The 11,466-nt window shown below is 25.6% G+C and overlaps 1 pseudogene; it reads left to right on the top strand.

The window, feature by feature from the left end:
- Positions 1–5,710: 5,710 nt before the first annotated feature.
- LOC141703352 (uncharacterized) overlaps positions 5,711–11,466 on the top strand; it is a 30,979-nt pseudogene continuing 25,223 nt past the window's right edge.

Below are 11,466 nucleotides of genomic sequence, written 5' to 3'. Positions count from 1 at the left end.
TTTTTTTTATTTTTTACGAAAAATATTTAGAATTCCGGGGGCTAAGTTGTTTTATATTTTTTTATAGTTAACGAAAAATCGATAAAATTCCATTTTTTTTAGTTTTCCACATTTTCAATTTTCAGCATTATATCCGTTTACTATAAATTAAAAATTGATAAACTAAATTGGACAAGTAGAAGAAAAATAAAAAAACATAAAACTCACAATATTAAAAAAAATATAAAACTCACAATATTCAGTTATAATAAAAATTTGAATATACTATTTCGAACAAATAATTAAAAAATACTTTTTCACTCAAAAATTTTAAATTCAATATTAAATTTAAATATTTTAGTTTAAAATATTAATTCAAAAATATCAAAATATATGTTCAAAAAATTATTAAAAAATTAATTTTTGACAAAAAAAATAAAGTACAAAAAATAAAGCGAGGAGAAACTGTAAATTTAAAACAATGTCCTACAACAATGTTTCATTGCACTAGCCGCAATGAAACAATGTTGTAGGTGGCAAAAGATATTTTTTTTTATTTTTTACGAAAAATATTTAGCATTCCGGGGGCTGAGTTGTTTTATATTTTTTTAATAGTTAACGAAAAATTGATAAAATTCCATTTTTTTTTAGTTTTACATATTTTCAATTTTTAGCATTATATCCGTTTACTATAAATTAAAAATTGATAAACTAAATTGGACAAGTACAAGAAAAATAAAAAAACATAACACTCACAATATTAAAAAAAAAATAAAACTCAAAATAATCCCTTATATTAAAAATTCGAAAATACTATTTCGAACAAATAATTAAAAAATATATTTTCACTCAAAAATTTTAAATTCAATATTAAATTTAAATATTTTAGTTTAAAATATTAATTAAAAAATATAAAAACATAAGTTCGAAAAAATATTTAAAAATTCATTTTTAACAAAAAAAATAAAGTAGAAAAAATAAAGCGAGGAGGAACCGTTACATTTAAAACAACGTCCCCCGGCAATGTTTCATTGCACTAGCGGCAATGAAACAGTGGTGTAGGTGGCACAGGGTATTTTTTTTATTTGTTACGAAAAATATTTAGTATTCCGGGGCTAAGTTGTTTTATATTTTTTTATAGTTAACGAAAAATCGATAAAATTTCATTTTTTTTAGTTTTGCACATTTTCAATTTTTAGCATTATATCCGTTTACTATAAATTAAAAATTGATAAACTAAATTGGACAAGTACAAGAAAAATAAAAAAACATTAAACTCACAATATTAAAAAAATATAAAACTCACAATATTCCGTTATAATAAAAATTTGAATATACTATTTCGAACAAATAATTAAAAAATACTTTTTCACTCAAAAATTTTAAATTCAATATTAAATTTAAATATTTTAGTTTAAAATATTAATTCAAAAATATCAAAATATAAGTTCAAAAAATTATTAAAAAATTAATTTTTGACAAAAAAAATAATGTAGAAAAAATAAAGCGAGGAGGAACCGTTACATTTAAAACAACGTCCTACACCAATGTTTCATTGCACTAGCCGCAATGAGCACTAGCCGCAATGAAACAATTTTGTAGGTGGCAAAGGATATTTTTTTTATTTTTTACGAAAAATATTTAGCATTCCGGGGGCTGAGTTCTTTTATATTTTTTTATAGTTAACGAAAAATCGATAAAATTCCATTTTTTTTAGTTTTACACATTTTCAATTTTTAGCATTATATCCGTTTACTATAAATTAAAAATTGATAAACTAAATTGGACAAGTACAAGAAAAATAAAAAAACATAACACTCACAATATTAAAAAAACCATAAAACTCAAAATAATCCCTTATATTAAAAATTCGAAAATACTATTTCGAACAAATAATTAAAAAATACATTTTCACTCAAAAATTTTAAATTCAATATTAAATTTAAATATTTTAGTTTAAAATATTAATATAAAAAATATCAAAACATAAGTTCGAAAAAATATTTAAAAATTCATTTTTAACAAAAAAAATAAAGTAGAAAAAATAAAGCGAGGAGGAACCGTTACATTTAAAACAACTTCCCCCCACAATGTTTCATTGCACTAGCCGCAATGAAACAATGCTGTAGGTGGCAGGGTATTTTTTTTATTTGTTACGAAAAATATTTAGCATTCTGGGGCTAAGTTGTTTTATATTTTTTTATAGTTAACGAACAATCGATAAAATTCCATTTTTTTTAGTTTTCCACATTTTCAATTTTTAGCATTATATTCGTTTACTATAAATTAAAAATTGATAAACTAAATTGGACAAGTACAAGAAAAATAAAAAAACATAAAACTCACAATATTAAAAAAAAATATAAAACTCACAATATTCCGTTATAATAAAAATTTGAATATACTATTTCAAACAAATAATTAAAAAATACTTTTTCACTCAAAAATTTTAAATTCAATATTAAATTTAAATATTTTAGTTTAAAATATTAATTCAAAAATATCAAAATATAAGTTCAAAAAATTATTAAAAAATTAATTTTTGACAAAATAAATAAAGTAGAAAAAATAAAGCGAGGAGGAACCGTTACATTTAAAACAACGTCCTACACCAATGTTTCATTGCACTAGCCGCAATGAAACAATGTTGTAGGTGGCAAAAGATATTTTTTTTTATGTTGTACGAAAAATATTTAGCATTCCGGGGGCTGAGTTATTTTATATTTTTTTATAGTTAACGAAAAATCGATAAAATTCCATTTTTTTTAGTTTTACACATTTTCAATTTTTAGCATTATATCCTTTTACTATAAATTAAAAATTGATAAACTAAATTGGACAAGTACAAGAAAAATAAAAAGACATAACACTCACAATATTAAAAAAAACATAAAACTCAAAATAATCCCTTATATTAAAAATTCGAAAATACTATTTCGAACAAATAATTAAAAAATACATTTTCACTCAAAAATTTTAAATTCAATATTAAATTTAAATATTTTAGTTTAAAATATTAATTCAAAAATATCAAAACATAAGTTCGAAAAAATATTTAAAAATTTGTTTTTAACAAAACAAATAAAGTAGAAAAACTAAAGCGAGGAGGAACGTCCCCCGGCAATGTTTCATTGCCGCAATGAAACAATGCTGTAGGTGGCAGGGTATTTTTTTTATTTGTTACGAAATATATTTATCATTCCGGGGCTAGTTGTTTTATATTTTTTTATAGTTAACGAAAAATCGATAAAATTCCAATTTTTTTTGTTTTCCACATTTTCAATTTTTAGCATTATATTCGTTTACTATAAATTAAAAATTGATAAACTAAATTGGACAAGTACAAGAAAAATAAAAAAAACATAAAACTCAAAATATTAAAAAAAAATATAAAACTCACAATATTCCGTTATAATAAAAATTCGAATATACTATTTCGAACAAATAATTAAAAAATACTTTTTCACTCAAAAATTTTAAATTCAATATTAAATTTAAATATTTTAGTTTAAAATATTAATTCAAAAATATCAAAATATAAGTTCAAAAAATTATTTAAAAATTCATTTTTAAAAAAAAATAAAATTAAAAAAATAAAGCGAGCAACCGTTACATTTAAAACAACCTCCTACAACAATGTTTCATTCCACTAGCCGCAATGAAACAATGCTCTAGGTGGCAAATGATATATTTTTTTATTTTTTACGAAAAATATTTAGCATTCCGGGGGCTGAGTTGTTTTATATTTTTTTATAGTTAAAGAAAAATCGATAAAATTTCATTTTTTTTAGTTTTCCACATTTTCAATTTTTAGCATTATATTCGTTTACTATAAATTACAAATTGATAAACTAAATTGGACAAGTACAAGAAAAATAAAAAAAAACATAAAACTCACAGTATTAAAAAAACCATAAAACTCAAAATATTCCCTTATAATAAAAATTCGAAAATACTATTTCGAACAAATAATTTAAAAATACATTTTCACTCAAAAATTTTAAATTCAATATTTAAATTTAAATATTTTAGTTTAAAATATTAATTCAAAAATATCAAAATATAAGTTCGAAAAAATATTTAAAAATTCATTTTTAACAAAAAAATAAAATTAGAAAAATAAAGCGAGGAAGAACCGTTAAATTTAAAACAACGTCCTACAACAATGTTTCATTCCACTAGCCGCAATGAAACAATGCTGTAGGTGGCAAATGATATTTTTTTTTATTTTTTACGAAAAATATTTAGCATTCCGGGGGCTGAGTTGTTTTATATTTTTTTATAGTTAACGAAAAATCGATAAAATTCCATTTTTTTTAGTTTTCCACATTTTTCAATTTTTAGCATTATATCCGTTTACTATAAATTAAAAATTGATAAACTAAATTGGACAAGTACAAGAAAAATTAAAAAACATAAAACTCACAATATTAAAAAAAATATAAAACTCACAATATTATGTTATAATAAAAATTCGAATATACTATTTCGAACAAATAATTAAAAAATACTTTTTCACTCAAAAATTTTAAATTCAATATTAAATTTAAATATTTTAGTTTAAAATATTAATTCAAAAATATCAAAATATAAGTTCAAAAAATTATTAAAAAATTAATTTTTAAGAAAAAAAATCAAGTAGAAAAAGTAAAGCGAGGACGAACCGTTACATTTAAAACAACGTCCTCCGACAATGTTTCATTGCACTAGCCGCAATGAAACAGTGTTGTAGGTGGCAGATGGTATTTTTTTTATTTTTTACAAAATATATTTAATATTCCAGGGCTGAGTTGTTTTATATTTTTTTATAGCTAACGAAAAATCGATAAAATTCCATTTTTTTTTAGTTTTCCACATTTTCAATTTTTAGCGTTATATTCGTTTACTATAAATTAAAAATTGATAAACTAAATTGGACAAGTACAAGAAAAATAAAAAAAACATAAAACTCACAATATTAAAAAAAAACATAAAACTCAAAATATTCCCTTATAATAAAAATTCGAAAATACTATTTCGAACAAATAATTAAAAAATACATTTTCACTCAAAAATTTTAAATTCAATATTTAAATTTAAATATTTTAGTTTAAAATATTAATTCAAAAATATCAAAATATAAGTTCGAAAAAATATTTAAAAATTCATTTTTAACAAAAAAAAATAAAGTAGAAAAAATAAATCGAGGAGGAACCGTTGTAGGTGGCAGAATGTATTTTTTTATTTGTTACGAAAAATATTTAGCATTCCGGGGCTAAGTTGTTTTATATTTTTTTATAGTTAACGAAAAATCGATAAAATTCCATTTTTTTTAGTTTTCCACATTTTCAATTTTTAGCATTATATTGTACTATAAATTAAAAATTGATAAACTAAATTGGACAAGTACAAGAAAAATAAAAATAACATAAAACTCACAATATTAAAAATACATAAAACTTATAATATTCCCTTATAATAAAAATTCGAAAATACTATTTCAAACAAATAATTAAAAAATACATTTTCACTCAAAAATTTTAAATTCAATATTAAATTTAAACATTTTAGTTTAAAATATTAATTCAAAAATATTAAAATATAAATTCAAAAAAATATTTAAAAATTCATTTTTAACAAAAAAAATAAATTAGAAAAAATAAACAATAAATTAATATTTAATTAATTAGAAAAAAATAAATTAGAAAAAATATTTAATAAATTCATTGTACTAGCTGCAAGCAATGAAACAATGGGTTGCCCCAATGTTTCAATGCGGCAACCACCTGGGGCTGTGGAAGGGCACTCATGTACTAATTACCTGGCAAACCTAGTAACGTGGAATAATTGTTATCAAGTATCATATCAGGTTTTGTTAATCAACAATGAATTTATGACTAAGAATCTACGGATAGAGCACCATTAATGGCCATCACTCCTATGTGGCTTGACTATCTTGAGTGTTTTCCAAATTTGAGTAAAAAAGATGTCCATCCAGTGCCAAGTAAATTTGCAAAAATATTTGTAATAAAAGTCTATATTAATCATACCTATTATATAATATCCAAATAGTTTTTTCAATATATGTTTGGGAATCATCTATGAAATCTTATATAGGGTGCAGGTCAACTATTCGACTTAAAAGGGTGCCAAATACGACATATATGAAGTAGATTTTTTTAATTATTATTTATGATGTGTTGAGCATGATTGGCACCTCTCATGGTGCCTCTATTGTAGACGCTCTTATTGTAGATATATATTCTTAATGAAGGTGACAATTTATGTGTATGTATTTAAATATGAGCCTCAGATGATATGGACTTCATGTCCGATATATGTTGACCTTGTTAGTTGACCGATTCTTTTTTATGATTACTGCTCATGGCGTTGTCTTTGCTCTTTTGATGTCTGGTGTTTGTGTTGCATTTAGCCGAGGTAATCTTTTTTCTTAGATGATCATCATGAGATACATGTTAAAAAAGATGTTAAAAAAGACCTGTTCATTTTAAACTTTTTATGCATGGCATGGCTTCAGAAACCAATCAAAGGATATGTATTCTGAATTTGAGTTCAGAAGAATATATTGGGAGAATATTTTACAATAAGTTCAATGATTCGGTCATCACTGCCTCAGCTTTCAAATCAGATAATTACATCTCCTTGAAATGCAGGACCACAAGAATTGAGTGCGTATATTACTTGTACTCTCAGAAGTTTCCATGTATTTTTAGTTTTTTACTTCCTCAGTAATTTCTTTACTCATGCAATCCCATCAAATGGTGTCAGATACATTCAAAATGGTCACCCAGATACTGGCTTCCTTGTTTTTGAATCAGAGTTACTGAAATGGTGCAGTTCTCTCCAGATTGATAATGTAAATGCTAAAGCAGTAACTTTTTGTGCCCAACATAGGCAAGAATACAACTTATTTTTGTTTATTCTTAAAAAAGGAAAATTAAGACTATAATTCTAAACATAGAATGATCCTTAATTCTGATATGAATTTTTTTTTATTTCCCTTGTCGAGATCAGCATCTACAAGGTCTTTGAACTGAGAAACTACAGCATGTTGTACTCCATTTCTGGTACAGATGTGCAAGGCATAAAGACCAGCTATATTATTAAAGATAGATGATAATCCCTCAGAATATTTATTTAAATTTATTTAAATTAACTATAATACAATCATTGTATCATTTTTTTAATAATTACAACATCATGGTCATTATATATATGTTTAATTTTTTGGTGATTGATTTTAATTTTAGTGATTTTTAGTAAGTTATTTGTTCTGATTTTAATTAAGGGGTGTCACTAAGTAACCCATAAGTAACCCCTAAATATATATCATTTCACATTTTTTATTAAAATGAGTCAATGTACAACGTCTCTGTACTGCAAATATATATCCCTTATATCCAAGTATACTAGGGTATACCTTGGTAAAACTGAAAAAATGTCACACACAACTACATGGAAATAAATTAAATTCAAATAACAAGTTAGGAATATGTAATTAAAATTAATTAAAGAATTTAATCATGAAGGCAACAACTTGTATAATCAATAAAAGTAATATTATACCCCAATAAGAAATAAAGGTTACTTATATGTCTCTAAAATATAAGATAGGGTGATCATATAAGGGACACTGTTGTTATTCAAGAGAAATTTGCTCCCCTACACGTTGTGCTAGGATAGTGCGAATTCACTTCGAGGATAAAACATAAACAAGAAATCTAACATGACCGGAAAACTTGAACGGAGGCCACACCTCAATTCGCACGGAAAATCATGTTGACGTGTATATATAGGCCTAACAAATTGTATGGAGATTCGAAGAACTGATGGAAATTCATAAAACTGAGATCTGAATTTATATTCAATATAGATTATACGATATTGATCCAAAATTCAATCTCATCCACATTCTAAAAATTATCTAAACCAAAAATTTAACAGAAAATAATCGAAAATAATATTATATCTAGTTGTAATCAGAAATCGATCAAAACCAAATAATAAATTGTTTGAACAGAATATTACTCAAAGTATGAAATCGAATATGTATCTATATCTAAAATTTAAAAATTGAATTTTAGTTTAGTTGTTATAATTTCAAAAAGTCATAACTTATATTTCATATTAATTAAACTATATTTAAGTTAATAAATTATATATTCATCATAAACTTTTATATCTAAGATGATGTTTTTGTATAAAATTAACTTAATCCGAATTTTTTCTGATAATTTTGTTTCCCAATTAAACCGGAACTTAACCAAATTCAATATAATATGAACTTGATATAATTATATGATAATCGAAAATTGATCTGATCTTCATGTCTAAGTTTGCATGTGTGAGAAAAACTAGAAAAAGAGGTTATAATCTCGGTTTTTTCACTGAAAACCATAGATTATGTGAATTGTCATGTTTATGTTAGTAAATGGGATAAAAAAATAAAAGAAAAGGTTAGCTAGCTAGGTCTTTTTCACTGACATTCTCTATCTATCTATCTGCGAGTATATATGTAGAGCCTAATTGGCTAGCTTTGGATGGCTTGTGTCTAAGACATGGACTCTGCTGTTCAAGCCCTTTAAAATGCATGACCTTGAACGTCTAACTTAAAGTCCTTGATCTTTATCTATACAGTACACAAGTCATACAAGTCATAGACACCATTAATTTATATAAAAATATAGTAATTGACTCAATAAAATTAATAAATTGTCCAGGTCAAAGATATTAACTTGGTTTAAATGTACTGCCCTACCCTATGTATTCTCACCGTATCAAACAGCTTGTTTAATAACACCTTGGATGAACTTTATAACAACAACTTGCAGTTGTCTAACACCTATTTTCAAGAGATATTTCTTAGAATATAAATGTTTACACTTTTTTGAATAATATTGTGGGGCACTTAAGTTTCATTCAATAGAGGATGGATGTGTTCTTAAATCCTTCAGTTATCCCCTACATCACACAAGAGTGAATTTTATTGAACTGTTCCATGAAAAGGTGCTGGTCAAGCAGGAGAATGAAAATCTTCAAATTCTTGATGTATGTACTTATTTCCTTTATAATAATATGCATGTTCTTTATAATAGTTGAAATTTTTGTTTACAGGTTCTGACGTCTGAGCTGATAGAGGTGAATAGAACTAAATCTATGGTTCTTATTATGTTTTTCTACAAGGCTCATTTAGATGACCTATGGTTGGGACAAAATGGTAAACATCCTTTTCAAAACCTGATGCTAAATATTATTACACCACGTTCGCACGTGCACACACTGTGGATTAATTCTTAACATATGAATTATATATATTGCATTTCATGTGTCTTTGTGCAGCTGGTTCAATAAAGATCAGCAGTATCTTGATCGGTAAATGCCTTGCCAAGATCAATGCTCGTAACACCAGCGTGATAAAAGAATGCAAGTGCAGTGGTAGAAGGTGCAACTTAAGCAAGCCAATCAAAGGTACTAAAATCAAGAGCACTCTTGAAGATGCACTAAAAAACATCACTTCTATCTTTTATGATGAAGAACGCGGTGAGATATACACTGGTCAACGGCTTGGCTTGGTCCATGTTTGGTCGAAATAAAGCAGCTCGATCTCATTGCTTTGAAAACTACATGGCCAAATCTAGACATGTGCAACTAAAGGATCTCATTAGCTTAAAGACTACAATTGGTGTACTATATTTACTTAATTACAAATACATCATGGTAAAATGTAATTGTTGCTAAAACTCAATTATCATGGGTAAGATGATATTAGGCCGGTACTCGGTGTTTTAAACTTGCAGCAGCGTGGCATGTCAAACGGCCTAGTACTCTTACTTCCTAAAATCTTGAATCCACCTGTTCTTATTAATATTCTAATGCTTATCAATATTTTCCCTACAAATTGAGCTAACATAGATAAACTTTTTGAAACATAAGCACTTTCCATTGCATTATGATTCTTATATTTATATTGTTAGAAATATGTACATATATTTTTATGTAAAATTTAACTGGCTCTAGGCCTCATTTCTTTCAACTAAGTAACTTAAAATTCCTTATATTGAAAGTGAGTGTTACTTTTAGATTTGCTCTATGTTAGGTTTGCTGTATTTCATACCCGGTAAACTAACTTCAAGTTCCATACCTTTTCCAGTTAAAAAGGTGTTACCAAACTCCACAGTGATTATTACAAGTTAAGTAGCTATTTAATATAAAAATATTAATTACATACCAAAATTAACAACATAACCTCTAGATGCATATGAATAAACCAAACACATATATTTTTTTTTGCCAAGAACCAAACACATATATTTAGTTATCTTGAAACTTGTAGTTTTAATTGAGGAAGTTAAGTTCTATATAATTATAAAAGTGAAATAGTCTTTTGTGTAATTCACCTAAATACCATATTTCTTCTTTTTTGTTTTATATTATATCCACTACTAGAAAAAGTAGAATAGACACTGCCTCTTTGAGATCGGTTGCTTGTGGAGCCTATGTAAAAGGTGTTTTATACATTGATTTTGGGAAACCGATGTCTTTTGTTGTTATAAACATAAGTGTTTTAGCCCAACCGATTTTATATGTCTTTTTTAAAAAAATTAATCAACGCACCTTCCCCTGTTTTCCCCCTTAACCAAATAATTCATTCCCTCCATGTGTTTCCCCCCTTGTTTTTTGACTTGATAAAATTCTCCCCCCTTTTTTTCACACAAATCTTCCCCCTCTGTTTTATTAAAAAAAAACTAAAATTAAAATCAAAAACAAAACACAAAAAACAAAAAACGTATTCTCTCATCTCTCATAAAAAACTTCATTTCACCAAGAACAGGTTGCTCATTGTGCTCTCATTTCCCTCTCTATGCTCTCATTTCCCTCTCTGTTCTCTCATATTCTCATATTTTTGGGGGTTGCTCTCATCAAGGTTGCTCTCATTTTCTCCTAAATTTGGGGGTTTCATTGCATTAAGTTGAAGTCGAAGTTGAAGTCGGAGTTGGAGTTCAACTCGGAGTTTAAGTTTGGAGTTTAAGTCCGAGATTGAAGTTAAGTTGGAGGTTAACATTTTTATTAGGTAAGTTTTAAACCCTAATTTCAGAATTGGGGGTTTCAATTTGAAACGCTAATTTTTTAATTTTTAATTAGTTTAAGCATTTGCATCTGCTTGTTTGAGTTGCTTGTTACATAATGTAAGTAAATGAGTTGCTTGTCATATAGAAAACCCTAATTTTATTTTATTTTGTTAAATGATAGGATTTTTGTTGAAATGAGTTGCTTGTCTTTTCTCTGTTTTCTCTAGGAAATGCATGTTATTTTGAGTTAAATACTTGGATGATAGACGAAATCCTCTTTTTGTTCTATATATGCCATTACAGCATATAGTTTACATATAATTTTTGTGTAAACATATATAAAATGACAAGAAGATGGTTCTGTGTAGAATTTATAGTATATAGTAAACATCTTTCATCTATTTGCAGTATAATGTAG

This window comes from Apium graveolens, chromosome 2 (genome assembly GCF_009905375.1).
Source record: "Apium graveolens cultivar Ventura chromosome 2, ASM990537v1, whole genome shotgun sequence".
Classification (NCBI taxonomy): domain Eukaryota; kingdom Viridiplantae; phylum Streptophyta; class Magnoliopsida; order Apiales; family Apiaceae; genus Apium; species Apium graveolens.
The sequence above is the reverse complement of the archived record's forward strand: the minus strand, read 5'-3'. Positions and strand labels throughout refer to the sequence as shown.